Source organism: Amblyomma maculatum, chromosome 6 (genome assembly GCF_055883805.1).
Source record: "Amblyomma maculatum isolate TAMU_Amacu chromosome 6, ASM5588380v1, whole genome shotgun sequence".
NCBI classification, from domain to species: Eukaryota; Metazoa; Arthropoda; class Arachnida; order Ixodida; family Ixodidae; genus Amblyomma; species Amblyomma maculatum.
Genome location: NC_139349.1, coordinates 161,819,783 through 161,836,169, shown reverse-complemented (window position 1 = coordinate 161,836,169; position 16,387 = coordinate 161,819,783). Strand labels below are relative to the sequence as shown.

The window sequence follows — 16,387 nt, the reverse complement described above, 5'->3', positions numbered from 1 at the left end:
GACGTGGTTTAGAAGGGATGATTGATGGATAGAAGATAAAAGCTAAATAACAACAGGTAGATGATCACTTCCATACGGGTTGTCTATCACGTCCTATTTAAAATAATTAAAAATTGATGGTGAGCAAAGGGATAAATCTAAACAGCTAATTTTTCCAGAGCTTGGTGAGCAGTATGTTTGCTTTCCGGTGTTCAGCAAACATATGTTGCTACATAATTTAAAATCTTCTAATATGCGGCCTCTAGTATCCGTTAATTCACTGCCCACAAAAGATGAATGGGCATTAAAATCACCAACTACCAGATAAGGCTCTGGTAGCTGGTCTAAAAGCTCCTCTAAGTCATGGAGGTTTACTGGTAAATGTGGTTGAAGATATATGTAGCATATCGTTATCGTTTTAAAAAGCAAAATGGTAACAGCTACGGCTTCGTATTTAGTTTTGAGAGAAGACTCAAGCTAAATTTCCTAGAGACAGACTCCCCTATCATCAGGACAAAAGGCAGAGGCACACCACAAGGTTCGGTGCTCTCGCCATCGCTCTTCAACATAGCAATGATTAACCTCCCCTCACTGCTAAAAACAATACCAGAAATCAAGTTCAGCCTCTAAGCAGATGATATCAACATCTGGTTAAACACAGGCTCGGACGCAGAAATACAGGAGAAACTCCAGCGCGTGGCTCGGTCACAGAGTACGCGGAAAATATAGGCTTCAAGTGTTCACCGCAAAAATCAGAGCAACTAATCTACAAGAACAAAAAGGAGAAGCCAACCTTCGAAATAAGAGTGGATGGTCAAAAAGTGCCCGAGGTTAATCAGATTAAGATTCTCGGAATCATCATCCAGGCAGACGGCAGAAACGGGTCCCTGATAGCCAAACTACAGAACTACGCTGTACAAGTAGCGGGTCTCATCAGAAGGGTCTCTCTCAAAAACAGGGGACTCAAAGAAAAGAGCCTGCTAAGACTAGTACAGGATTATATAATCAGTAGGGTACGATATGCAACACCCTACCTAAACCTAGCAGTAAGAAAAGGAACAAATAGACGTCGTAATAAGGAAGGGCATCAAAAGCGCACTCAGCCTTCCCAGCTGCACCTCCACGACCAGACTGCCGGGAATGGGGGTACACAAAACAAGGGAGGAAATAATGGAAGCCGCAAGAATAGCGCAAATGGAGAGACTCAGTCAATCCGAGACGGGAAGGCAAATTCTAGAATGGGTCGGGCTCCAGCACGAGAGAGGGATAGATCTCAAGATCAACCTCAGCCAAAACTGCAGAACCAACTTGCACATCCAACCCATGCCAAGAAACATGAGCCCCATTCACAACAGAGAAGGGAAGACAGAGCCAAAGCCATCGAAAAGGAGATGAGCAAGCTTGACTCGAACTCCGTTGCGTACACTGACGCAGCCACCGGGAAATCATCATCTTCATCATCATCTTCATCATCATCATCAACTTTATTTTCACTGTGAGGTACATGTACATGGATTATTAGTATTACAGAAGGAGGTCCCGAAGTATAAACTGTCCGGGGGACCTCCTATGACAGAATGGATAAGATTAGCAAGTAACATACTAGGCAGTGAAAAAAAGAATATACAGGCGTGGAGAGAAAAACTATAATAGAATACTAACGAGAAACAGTGCAAATAAATTCTAAATAAACAGGAACTTCAAACAAAAATATGCACAAACTACAGAAATTAGCGCATTATTGGTACAAGAATAAATAAAATGTAAACACGGAAACTATGATCCAGACAAAACATCTTTAGTCGGTGGAACAAAACAAGGTAGAAAATAAATATGTCTTTAATGAACGATGAAATGAATGAATAGTACGCTGTGCTTTAATTTCAGGAGGCAGTGAATTCCAAACAGATATGCCTGAGAAGTATGCAGTTTGTTTCCCATAATTGGTCCTGATTTTCGGTAGTAGTAGATTATGCTGTTCAGCAAATCTGGTGTTATTTTTGTTAAAAAGCTTGGATGACTCAAAACCACTAAGGACGACATGTTAATTACGCGTTTTGAAGATGATTGATGCCAAACTAAACTTAAGCTGTAGCGACAATGGCAGTATGTTAAGTGTGCGATAATAATTGAAAACGGATGCACGGCAAGGGCTGAAGGTAAGTATGCGGAGTGCTTGATTTTGAAGGTTGCGGACACATGAAAGGTGAGTGTTGTATGTGTTACCCCATGATGATATGCAATACGAAAGGTGGCTATGTATGAAGGAGAAATACAACATGCGAAGTGTAGGTAGGTCAAAGTAATGTCGGGCTTTAATTATTACATGAATACCGAAGGCTGCTTTAGATTTAATGAATTTGGTATGCTGATGAAACTTTAGTTGATTATCTAGGACGACACCAAGAAATGTAGTAGATTCTGACGGGTAAATTGTGTCCGTGCCTAAATGTACCTGAAGAGCAGGAACTGCCTCTTTATTGCGTGAGTGAAAAATCATAAAGGTGGGAGCTGCAATCGCAGCAGTGGTGGATGGAGCCGGAACCCCTCTAATCACGGCGTCTATAAAAACAAGAAATGTAGTTATCCTTGAAGAGGTAGCAATTGCGCCAGCCTGCGTCGGCACAAAAGCTAAAGTGGTTATAAGCGACAGCAAAACAGCCGATGGGAGCTTGATAAAAGGAAGAGTGTCATCCGCGGCTAAGAAAATTCTCGAATCCAGGGAGATCTGACAGAGGATCACAATAAAATGGACCCCAGGCCACGAATCGGTGTCTGGAAACGAAGCCGCTTACACGCTGGCCCGAGATATGTACCACCGAATGAACGTCGAGCAGGTCGACAACCCAGAACCCGAGGAGAGGTTAAACACCTACCACGAGATCTGTGAATACTACAAACTAATCAGAAAAACTTTCTCCACTCCACATAAAGAGCTAAACAACGAAGGGGCCAAAATTCTTCGCAGACTACAGGCCGGAAGTTACCCCAACCCTGTATGGCTGCACCATTTAAAAGTAGATGACAGACAACACAAAAACTAAACACTGTGGACAGTGAGGTACACTAGATCACATAATCTGGCAATGCCCCTTTTCGCCTGGGGCAGTGGCCAACATTCATGACACGGAAGCTTGGGAATCTCTTCTCCAAATCGAAACCCCTGAGACCCAAAACGAAGTCGTCAGCCTGGCGGCTGAGGCCGCGAAGAATCAATGTATCCTTGCTCGCTTTTAGTCGCGGAGTCCCAGCTCCCTATTCGGGTCTGCGTACCTAGGTGGGGGAGTAGGGGAACCTCCTGTATCGGTGGTAATAAAGGTTTAATATTTAATAATATTGGAACCTAAATGATGGTGATTTTTTGATTGATTTTAGCTGCAGCTGATATAATTCGGGCCGCTTCTTGCAAGACTGCTTTTTCCGATATTCCAGATCGTAGTTTTACTGTCGCTAAAAATCAATCTAGCCTTCGTTCCGACGCAAGCGAGTGCTATTGTGACCTCTTCAGCCGTTTCTATACTTCTGCTTCGGATGGTGGAGGAGACGACTGGTGCGTCGCTACCATCAACCACCGGACGTTCCGCTAGGGGGCCAGATGGAGCGGACGCGCTTCGCATGAGCCTCTGCTTTGACTGAACATTTTACCCGGAAACCCTCAACGCCACAGAATGTAGGATACTCCATTGACTTCTATAATCCAGCTGAATCCGGTGATAACAGATTTGGATCCGTTTATCCAGACTTCATCATCTTCTGGCCATTCGCAGATCCGAAGCGGCGAAAGCTGCGCTAAGCCTAGCGGCGTCGCGCCGTCGGCCAGACGAAACGCTGCTCAAGCTCACAAGGGAACCATCATGGATGGCTGCTGACAACGTGGCGGCGTCGACAGGAGACAAAGCACCGACTGAAGAGAATACAACACGCGAAGAGAACGCTACCAACCACTCCCAGAAGACACTCATTCGACAGCTGATGATGGTTCATTACAAAATACCACAACTCGAGGATAACTGCCGTTCCGGAGACCGGAACCACAGCGGCGGACAAGCCACCACCGAGCCAGCCCAAACAAAAGGAGAATCCTATTCCCAGAGACAAGCTACCTCCACTGCCGAAAGCCGATTTCAGTCATTAATAGACCGAAGAATGGACTCAACATCAGCCAGCTGAGCACGCATCAGATGGCCCGGGCTATAACCAAAGCATGTGGAAGCCAAGACATCTACAACGAAGGCAACCTGCTTATACCGCTGCACAACGAATCTAGCATCACCCATATCAACACGGTAAGCAAGGAGACTGCCAGCGTTGCATTGAACGTTCTGAGTCTACGTTTTGGTGCAAAAGGCTACGCTGTGATGGCTTACGTTGCCGCGCCGGACAATGCATGCAAAGGAGTGATCCACGGACTGGATGTTGGGACAACACCTACCCAATTGCTATCCCATCTTAGCGTACGTACCCAAGGAGTGAAAACCCTTTATGCACGAATGCTTGGAAAATCTCAAAGTGGCGTCATAACATTCAAATGGATCGTCCACTACCACGTTTATTACTATGGCGGCGAGACGGGTTGCTACCTCTACCGATCATCGCGGCAAGTTTGCTAGATATGCTTCAAGCTTGGGCATAGAGCAGATACATGCCCGACACCAGCCGGGCTCGCAAGCGCTCGTTCAGCACAGATTCTACTTCGCCATCCGGGTCCACATCGGCGTCGCGCTCGAGATCAAGGACTAGGGAGCCCCCAGAAACAAAAAAGAAGCAGCAACAGAACACAAAAAAGGAGGAAAAGAGTATGTTCAGCTGGGCAGCGCAGCTTTTCTCTGCTTCTCCCACTGCTCCAAAAACACGCACGCGCAGACACAGTTGAGTAAAAACGCTAGGGGGCAACCTAACGAAGGGCAAGAACGAAAAGAAGCCATTCAGACAATCAGGGCGGGAAATGCTTATCGGTGGCTGAGCCACCGATAAGGGATTGCTCACAGCTTGTCAAGTGCCACTGTTGCCACGCTCAGAGTTTTGGTCATGCCTTTTATGCCAATTTTTTGTGTTGGTTTTGGGTTGTGGTGTTTAACGTCCCAAAGCAGCTCAGGCTATGAGAGACGCCGCAGTGGAGGACTCCGGAAATTTCGACCACCTGGGGTTTTCAAACGTGCACAGACATCGCACAGCACACGGGCGCCTTGCTTTTCGCCTCCAGCGAAAAGCGGCCGCCGAGGCCGGGATTCGATCCTGCGTCCTTGGGAGCAGTAGTCGAGCGCCGTAACCACTGCGCCATATCGGCGGGGTTTTTGTGTGTTCTTTGTTTCCTTTGTTGAGACTGTTCGCCACTGTATTTAAACAAAGGCAGAGCCTCAATAAACATCAATTGTAAGTTCAGCGCTGTGGCTGTGTCTCCTCTCGTACTCCAATGGCGCACCAGGACTTCAATGGCGGCCAATCGCGCGCCAGGAATTATGAAAGAAACAAGTCGCGATGGCGCCCTATCGCCGCTCGCCCCGAAGATTCGATAAATGGGCGCAGCCAAGAAGCTTAATTGTCGTCTATGGGAGGAAGGTGGACAGGAGGCGTCTCCCAGGAATTGAAAAAAAAAATTGTTGTAGAGATGAAGATGTACGTGTAATGGTGGAGAAGAAGCTTGTGTGCGCTGGACTTGCTGGCACACGGGCAGTTCCTTCTGTGGTTCTATATTAAGTCCCAGTGGAGTTAATTAACCCCCACCCTACACTAGAAATTAAAATGACGAAATATCGATGACGGATTTGCAACAACATTAAACATGCACGGGAAAAAAGCGGAGATTGATGGCTGCTACCACTATCCTCTATCAAAGGATATATTCTATATCCCCTATATACCCTATATTCTATATAAATCCATGATCCCATTCATTCATCTGTCCACCAATCCATTCATTTGTGCGACCGTCCGTCCGTCGGTCCGTACGTACGTACGTACATGCATACGTACATACATACATACATACATACATACATACATACATACATACATACATACATACATACATACATACATACATACATACATACATACATACATACATACATACATACATACATACATACATACATACATACATACATACATACATACATACATACATACATACATACATACTAAATTGATCGATTGGCCAGTTCGCGTATCCATCCTAATCTGTTGTGAGCAGTCGCGGAGAAATGTTCTTATTTTTTTATTATACGCGCTAAGCAGACACGACTTGATTTATCACAAAAACCACCTATACAAGTTTCTTGCATAATCATATTGTCGTAACTCTCATGGTAAATAAAGGAAGAGGCCCAATTTCTCACTCCCGGTCATCGTATCGGTGATGTGGAAGCACTCAATTATATGGCTTAAAAGAAATAAAGGTGTGACGGCGTGCACTTTTATGCGTGGCTTGCTAGCTCCCTGGCTTCTAAGCCGATCGGCTTGCTTAACAAGTCCCGTAGCTTTGGTTTGCAGGTCTCCCAGCTAATGAGCCTATCCTGTCGGGCCTCGGCCCACACCCGTTCCGCACACTTTAGGTAGAGGGCAACATTGGCCAGAATAGAGGCCTCAGAATAGAGAGAGAGAGTGCTTGCTGCACTGGTCGCGAGTGGTGGTTGTATCATGCAACAGCAACGAGCTAGCGAGAGAATAATGCGAAATTATGATTGTTCCAGTTCGAAACCCGGCTGAAAAGAGCATGGAACGCTAGGCTGGTCCACATTCGCTCGGAAACCTTCAAATCGCGCGAGACTAATCCCGCGGGCCTGTGCCGCTTGCAGACAGCGCAAATGCTCCGAGCAGTCATCCACCGACCTTATCGACCATCGCTGCTGCGCCGATCAGATGCAACCTTCGCATTTGACAGTTCGCTCCTGCGCGATTTCGTTGCGCACTCAAGAACCATTACAGATGAAAAAGAGCGTGCGCAGTTTGAAACACTATAAGAGGGGCCGCGAGGGTCCCAGAATGAAAGAATTCGTAACATAGTTTCATCACACTAAGTTTATTTAAGATTTATGGTTTCACTCCAGACCAAACTATTACCATTAAATATGATCTATCAGAACTTCAACCTTTAGAAAAGGTCTTATAGAGTACTAGGTGCTTTCCGCTTAATTTTAACACATACACTGCACTTTCGTGATACAAACAATGTTATCCGGGTTAATAATTCTCAACTATATTTTGCGCAAAGCACCACAAATAAATAAATAAATGTTTTCGTTTTACAGGAAAACACCGCTTAAACGAAAAAGGAAACTTAGAGGAAAACTGTAACACTTGTGAGAATTGGTTTAAGCTGTTTATTTATTTATTTACCAATACTGGGAGCCTTTCTCAAGCTCTGACAGGAGTGGGAAAAAAGTGCAAACAAAAGGCATAGTGCTCCAAGGCAGCAGAGAAAGGATACACAGCATACAGTCATTAAGACTAGTGAACAAAACGAGGACGGTGGGAACAACTCCACGAAAGGGACATTTCTTGAAAAAAAAAGGTTCAACGCTGGTACAAAAGGCATCAAGTGACACATTATTCATAAATTGGTTGGGCAGGTTGTTCCATATTTCTATGGAACGGGGATAAATGAGATTTCAGCAAGTCACAGTTAGCATTAACGGTCTTATACACATGTCATGGTTAATTCTTTTAGAGCGATGATAATATAGCTTTAGGTACAAATCTTTATCTATGTTGATACAATAGTGATACAAGAGGAAAATAAATTTCATGAACGCACTCTGTCACCGCCATTCTAACGACGAGCTACCAGCTCTTTCACGCAGATGTGTCCCGCTGTCGTAACGCAAGTACGTGAATATACAAAATGGAGTGCTAGGTTTTGAAGTCTTTCCAGTTTTTTGTTGAGATAAGATTGATGAGTGTTCCAAATTACGGCATTGTATTCGAGAATGGATCGTACTAATGTCTTATAGGCGTTTAGCTTTACATGCGAGGGTGCAGCTGATAATTTTCGTCGGAAGAATCCCAGTTGTCGGTATGCTTTTGTACATATGTTGTCTATAAGGGATTCCCAACTCAATTTTTCGGTGATTACTATGACTCCCAGTTACATAATTTCTTTACTACGCCTCACAGCAGATCCTGATAACAGGTAAGTGAAATAAATTGGCGTCTTCTTCTTTGTTATGGTAACAGATTATGTTTTGCTGATATTTTTCATACCCAGGTGTCACAGCCAGAAGCAATGTTATTCAATGAAAAGTTCAGATTATTTTGGTCATCTAGAAAAAACGCAGTCATCTGCAAACAGCCTTAATACAACATCTTGAGTTACACAGGAAAAATTAACATTGATATAGATAAGAAAGAGTGTAGGCACTAATACACATTTCTGGGGAACGCCTGAAAAACATCCAATGTGTCTGATTTAGCCTTATTTATTTTGACATATTGGGAACGGCCTGAAAGGTAAGTGACGATCTATGAAATTATTTTTGAAATAATACCAATAAGCTGAGCTTCTCGAATTACTTAAAATCTTTAACCGAAAAAAAAGCCTTTGCAAAATCAATAAACACTGAATCTACCTGCAGACCAGTGTTAATGGCAGCCGCAAAGTCATGTGTAATTATAAGTAGTTGAGTAAGGGTTGATAAACTCTTCCAGAAACCGCGCTAGTTTGCATATAAAAGTTTGTTGTTTTCCACGTAGGTTATGAGGGTTTTGTTAATTACATGCTCCAATAATTCGCAGCAACAGCTAGGTAGTGATATGGGTCTGTACATGTTTACGAAAAGTCTGTTTCCAGTTGTTTTGAAAATCGGGACCACCTTTGCACAGAGCCAGTCGGTGGACACGGACACTGTTTCTATAGATAAGAAGAATTTAGAAAGAGCCAGTGAATCAGGGAAGCTTCAAGTATCCTTGGTTTAACTGTACCTAGGGCTTCCGCAGAGCTGTAGACGACTGTATTGCAAAGTCGGCCGGGGCACACTTTGTTAAAAAAAAAAGAGAGATAAATGAAGAGTCTCCAAAAGCGGAAAGGCACAAACCTATCAAGGATATAGAGCCAAATTTATAGCCGAGAAAACTAACGAATGCAGCAGTGCCCAAGAGCGCACGTTGTGAAATGTTGACCCTATTACAGTACCACCGCAATGCTCTGATATTTAGCGGAAATCCAACCATGATATCATAGGACAAAAGAATCGCTAGGAGAGAGTTGATTTTATGACTTTGAGCTTCTTGTCAAAAGATGACGTGTACAAGCGTAAGCAGCGGCGGCCAGCTCTGGGTTGAGACAACCGCTGGGAGATGTGAAACACCCTAGGAGGTCAAAAATATCTGTGGCCACTGATGCAGTGCAATAGCTGTTATGAGGTTTCCAAGTGTCAGTAGAGACACGTTTCATTCACATTTACCGGCTATTAAAATAAAAAAGAAAACTGCCATCGCCTTTCAGAGGCGGCAGTTTGTGGGCTGTAGCAACGACGTCTGCATTCATCTCGTAAAAGAGCGCGCTTGATTCCCTCGGCCCGCCGACGCGAGTCACACAAAGAGCCCTTGAGTGGGCGCTTCATCTTCCAACCAGTGGCGCATCTGCGGAGGCAGCCTTGGCACAAAGCGTGCGGCGAGCAGAGGTCGAGCACAGAGTGGACGCGCAAGGGATCGCATCGGGCCAGTAATGTAAGCTACTTCACGTTTTCCTGGTGAAAAACATGTCGATACTTAACACGCTAGCTTTGTTTTATTATTGCTGCATTGTCTGCGGGAATGAACGCGACGCAATGCTCAGTCATTTTTTTTTACTCCCTTACGGAGGTTTCGATGGTTTGTGCTTCATAGATATAATGGTTTACATCATTACTCCCTCATGACTTATGTTTCATATAGTATTGTTTCACAGTTTGTACGACCTTGGCAATTCCATAGCCGTCAAGAGCTATCAGAGAGTCCGTATGAATAACTGTGCCTCATTGAGATGCTTACCGCATAGCACAAAAATTTTCCTGCATATTTTCGAACTAGCGGCTGTCCAAATAACCAAAATGTTTCAAAAGATGTCCAGTCACTTACACGTGTTGCGTAGCACCCGAAAACATGGATGAGGTAACATATACGCCGTAAGTGTGGCTCTAGACACATGAAGACCATATTCTTTTAAGTGTGCGTTGCAGTCGTGTAAGATATTGAAGTTTCTTTAATTCGGGTTCATTGGTGGGATATGCTTGAGGGATCGGCCGATTAAAGTGAAAGCATCTAACCTACTGCGGTGAGCTGAGATACGAGTGTACTGGAAACAGCTCACCGATGTCCGATCTATTTCTCACGAAACAAAAATAAAAAACAGTAATTTTGGAGTCCACTTGCATTAAACTTACGCATTTCGGCTGTATTGTTTTAAATTCCTTACATTTAAAGAGGATTGTTTGATAATAGTCGCATGATTATCCCCATAATGACGTTCTAGGTTGAAACCAATTTGACATTATTTTGGCAGCTTAGGTAGAGATGCAGTCTATTTTTTTTTTGCGGTTTTTAAAACCGAAGCCTTGAGTGAGTGAGTTAGTGAAAAACGTTATTGAGTAGAGATAAGGGAGGGGGTTGTGTAGGTTAGAGGGGGTGGGCGTGTAGCGAGCTTGCTACACTAAGATGCCCTCTAACGTGCGCGATTGGTATATGCGTCATGTAGTGCGTATGTGCTGAAGGCAAGTAGCTAACCCTTCCATCTGGCTCTCCTGTTTAGCTTTCTTGTTAGCAAATTTTGGTTTCACAATGTTAACACAGCGATGCATTTTTACGAGCAGATAAAAACAAATTAGAATATTACGCGTCAGGAAATTAGCAGCATTTTAGTTTCTTCTTATGATGTTGCATATTTCTTGTTCTTTTGACAATAGATACAGCCATGGACGACAATCAGCGTTTTTGCACGGATCAGCCAGACAAAAAGCAGTGAAAATGTAATAATAGTGCCACAGCATGTACATTGGTGCGACAAATTAGAGACCACGCCAACAGTGGCGAGTACTGTTTTTGCAAATAAGGAAAGGAGCGCAAGACAGAAGTGCTCGGGTAGTCAGGCACACCTATCAGGATGGAAACACAATTCCTAACTTGAAAACGGCCATTGCACCATCACAAAATGGTACATGCGTTTATCCACGTGGTGACGCCTCTTTTGCGCGCAACACTAAGAATAATTTATTACGACGTCGATATTTTGTGCGTTGATGTTTGTCTCTTTCAGCGCAAGAGCGGAACACTTTCTAGAAAAAAGCCATGAGTCTCAGATGCAGTTCGCTCTGGCTCGCCTTCCTCGTCGTGAATGCAGCCTCATCACGCCGGTATGTCTGAATGTCATGTGAACAGTTCGCCCATAACAAAACGCTTTCATTACCTAGAAACACCGAGAATTGCGAAACACTCACAAATTTACTGTATGCTTTGCAGCGCTCTTGAAGCAAGAACATTAAGAGAATATTAGGCAAGGCTGCATTTCTGGAAGCGGCCGTTATCAGCTAGTTTCCTGAGAATACGTTGACGTATTTCGCCAGTGTTTATTAGCGTTTAGTGAACTTCGTGTTGCGGTTGAAGAAAGATGGTAAAGAAATATTGATAGGAAAGCATGAATGAAGACTGTTAGGATGTGAAAAAATCCTATAGATTTTCTTACTGCAGATGTTATTGATCTTACTGCTGCTTTTCTACGGAACTGAAGGGCGCGAACAGTAGACAATCCACAGATGAGACCGACAAGACACAGGCGCTAAGTAACAACTATTTTATTAAAACATCGATTCTTGGCAGAAGCAAAAATGAACACGTGCGGTTGGCGCTTGAAGCCTTTCATATCAAGGAAAAAGGTGAAGACTGTATTAGCGACACTTCTATTTCTCTGTACGAAGCCGAATAAAGGTTCCTGTACTCGCGACATTGTTAGCTTAGACCAGATGACATCACGGTTTCTTATATGCTTGAACAAGGGTGGTCTCAAGCCTATATATGCGTTGTTGCCACGAAGAATAAAGTAGTTGTTAATTATCGCCTGTTTTTGTGTCTTCTCCGTGGATTGTCTACTGTTTGTGCTCTCTGGTTAGCTTCGTGTTTAACTTGGAACCAGAACATTTTGCTTACATTGCTTTAGAATATAGGTCCCACTGTGGTGGTGCAAGGTTAAGGCGTTCAAATGCTGTGCCCAAGGATCCGGGATCAAAACCCGCCCCCCCCCCCCCCCCCCCTCCCGCGGCAGCCGCTTTTCGGGGCATGCGTAAACCAAGACGCCGTGTGCTGTGCGGTGTCAGCGCACTTTAATAAACCTAAGGCGGTCGAAATTCCTGGAGCCCTGCTCTGCGGCCTCTACACAGCCCGAGTCGCTTTTTCGACGTTAAGCCCCACACACGAAATCAAACCAGAAAATTGCGTGCAGAAGCGAACCACAAAACACTTTCACTGTCCGTTCTTTAGGCCACAAAAAACCACAAAAAAGACAAGCGCGTTGTAGCTCCAAATCGGGAATAATAGCTTTCATGTCTAAAGACAATGAAATAACAGAACACGTTGGTACAATGAAGATCAGCTGCACTGTACGGTGGGCTTGAAAGGTACATGAGAAGCAGCTGTTCGTTTATAGCTGGTGAGAGTTAAATTAAGTTTTGTCAGTGATCTGTGAAAAATGAAAGCAGTAGCTTTGTTTCTTGTTGCTGTGTGATTAGTTAAATCATTCTGCAGAGACAGCAAGTCCATTTGCGAACACAACAAATTAAGTGCGATAATGAATTTGAGGTTTCACGTTTCTAGTTTCTGCCAAGTTCTGCAGCGCCTTTGAGCGACAGAAGTGTAGGATATATCGTCCGGCTACATAGTACGATACGGTCTCTTTTCGTGTAACGTTGTGATTTCATGTGGAACCAGAAAACGCTGCACAAACCGCTATAGTCACGTACTCTCGAAGACAGTGAAGGATTCGTAGCCCGTTGGCTTGGTGCAAAAAGCAAATCTGATTTTTCGCTCAAAGGCCTGCCGCATCATATAATATAAAAGTGGTTTCCGAGATCAGTGTAGACAAATTACGCAAAATACAACGAGAGGAATAAGGAAAATAGGCCGAAATCACTGGCGCTGTGAAAATAAAATATCCGTGGAACAATCAATTTTCTAGATCCTACACGGTTAACAAAATTTCGGATTTATATACTCCAAGTATGCATGCATTTAATTGCAGTTCATTGCTAGTTTAACGTGCACAAATATTATTAAAAAATATGTCATGAAATCTGTCATAATTGTCTGGTTACACGCGTCTGCTCTCAAGGAATTGGCTGTGTAATAACGACACGACTAATGTGGCTTGGCGCGGGCGTTGGTGAGTGGCATTTTACGTAAAACCTTGTACGTAAATAGGTAATACATGAAGCTAATGGATCTATTGGCAACTATGGGATATAATACAGTTTAGGTAGACTCAAGATAATAAATATCTATAGCCGCATATTTAACCTTAAAGGTACGCCCATAACTGATGCGTATATCGGTAGCTGAATCACCGTCCCGGAAGCCACGGGACATGCGCGATCAGTCAGCTTCTCTGGGAGAGGAGATCGCTCTTATTCCCAGTAGAGGCTATAAAACTAGCGTGCAATAAAACACGACGTTCCTTCCCCTGCAGCCGTGCTTTCACGTTTGATCGGCCGCAGCAGCTGATACATGGCGTCAGGAGTGGGATGTAGCCCAAGTTGTAGTGGGGCGTCACCGACCAGCAAGATGGAATTCCTGAACACACCGGAGCCGCTGCGTTTGACAGGAGATTTCTGGCAGCTCTTTCAAAATACGTTTGAGCTTTGCTTGAGTGGCTCGGAGCCAATTGCAAACCTAGACCGGAGTAGGTGAAGGCCGTGTTCCTTTTGACCATCGCAAAGAGAAAGGCGACGCCATCTACAACACATTTACCTTTGCATATGGCCAGAATAAGCTCGACTATGCGACGGTGATCAAAAGGTTTGAAGAACACTGTACTGCCCAACGGAATGGAGTTCATGAGCGGTACCTCAAGAAACGAGTGCGAAATTCCAGTGAGCCCTGTGAGCATTGTATTCGTGACTCAAGCCCAGTCATACAATTTCGGCACGTTGAAAGCGTCAGTCATTCAAGACCAAATAGATTTTGGCACCAGTGATAGCAAAGTGCAAGAGAAGTTGCTCACAAACAACCAGCTCACCTTGAAAAAAAGGAAATCTGCAAGGCCGCTGAAAGGACGGCTGAGCACCAAAAGATGTGGAGTCAGCGCCCGCAGCAAACAGTGGATTTGGTGCTAAAGGAAAGCGCTGTCTCGGGTACACCTTATGTGCCTTGATGCCAGCACCGCCGTTAAGGGTGGTGCCAACCTTTGACCAGCCCCACGCCACTTCTTGCTAACTGCGACGTCGGAGCGGCCGCAGTTGCTCGGCGCAAGCGGAAGAGCTTGCGCTGTTCGCTATACAGTACCCGCTAACGACTCCTGGGCGGTTTTACTTTGAATGCGTTCGACCGTATGACTGACATGCCTGTTAACTCTACCGAGCCAAGATCACGGTCTGTCGGGCGCCAATGTGCACCGGGTGAACGCGTAAAGGGCTACGCTGTTTTCGCGTCCCCCGGGACTCGGAACGGCGATGGAAGTGGGAGGCACAAGTTAAGCAGGATCGGTGAAAAACAACTGACAGCCCATATATCTTCAGCGTAAGCTGCAAACGAGTTTAATCTTATCAAACGATACTTTGCAATTAAAATATAGTTGTGTACGACGGTGCTGTAGGTATCGTGAATTCGCAAAGAATCATAACGTCGCACTTTTGTTTGTTGCTTTTGCGGAAAGCACTGGCGTTTGTTTTGCAGAGTAGCTCGCGTAAGTTGTGTTTAGACAGCAGAGTTAACTTAAGCGGTAAACTAAAGACTGAGAATGCATGTGAAGTGCCTGATATTTGCTACTGAAGGTCAACAGTGGTTATTCTTGAGAGCCTGGCTGTTAAGTTAGTGTCGCTTGAAACACCGTGATGAAAGGCTGTGCAAGACATGAAAGAAAAACGCAGAGTTTCATGAAAGCTTGTTTTCAGCGAAAAAGAAGTTGAAGATCGCAAACAGAAAAACTGAGCCTCCGGAAAGAGGTTTCTCTACGCTCACCAAAAATTTGAACTTTTTTAATGGGGTCCAGAAGGCTCCTCTGAAAGGAAAGAGACAGATACATAGGGCATAGAAACCATCAAAAAAATCACTGCCCCTGAAATTTGGTTGTCGCTCTGCAGGTTGCGATTAGATTTTAGAACAAGGAAATCCCATTTTCTTCAAGGGGGACACTTGAAAGCCCGGGTATTTATTGAAATTACCAGCATGGTGAAGGTAAAAGTGGCTGTAATGTCAAACATTGAAAATGATTGGGTTATTTCTGGATGATATTGATATTCGGAAGGGTGTTGAGCTAGATCGAAGTCGGTGATGGCTTTCTTGGCAAATTGGCGCTCCCTGAAACCGACCAAGCAGCAAATCATACATTCTTCTTCATGGTTGGAGGTCTTAACACGCGCTGGAAGCACGTAATTGCTTATCATTATGGATGTGCTTTTGTGAACAGAGAAAAGTTGAGAGATATTCTCTTCCACCTAAACAACACTTGCACAGAAATTTGTTTGCATGTGCTGTAGGTGGCATGCGATATGGGAAGCTCCAACAGTGCGATGTGGCGTAGCTTAAACCTGTCTAGCTGCCGCTCCTCTGTCACTACATGCACTGTTCCCAATCCATATGACAATTCTATGCCGCTGTTTTTGTATGCAAGACACTTCCCATGAACTACAATATATCACAGGGCACCTCGTGCGAAACGACCAGATGAAACTGAGTGAAATAACAGTGCGAAATACAATTCACCCAGCACTGATATGCCGATTGAGTACATAGATGCTGTGCTAAAGTTGGACAGAGTAGTTGAAGGTGGCACCTAACCTAAGTGCGCTGTACATTTCCAATAGCCCCTTCACAAAGAAGAAGTCAGTTATTCCGACAAGCACCTGCCACTATCAGGTACTTTGCAGAGCGGAAGAAGCTGTCACCCGAGTCTGGAACAACAGCCTGGTTTTGTGAGGTGATTTTCAAGTGATACACAATCGTCATTGCGAGGCGCCCTGTTGTTACCCTCAGCTTATCAAATCAAACTAAATATGAAGAGACTGTTTTCTACTCTCAAACTCGCTGTTGAAGTCACCGAGAGTTTAGGCATTGGCATCAAAAAAAGTGTCGAAACCATATCTAACAGGGGGGCTAATGTCCACTGCTGTAGTGCTGAAACTTCACGAGTTTCTGCTAAACGAGTGTGGCTACGCATTATTCTTAACAGGACTATTGGCTAAAGACTGCATGGAGAATTCGTTTGCAGTGATCTGGATGATTTCTCCCG

General features: G+C 44.4%; 1 pseudogene; it reads left to right on the top strand.

Annotated features, from left to right (window-relative positions):
• Positions 1 to 4,160: 4,160 nt before the first annotated feature.
• Positions 4,161 to 15,782, top strand: LOC146187323 (uncharacterized; annotated as a pseudogene).
• The last annotated feature ends 605 nt before the right edge of the window (positions 15,783 to 16,387 follow it).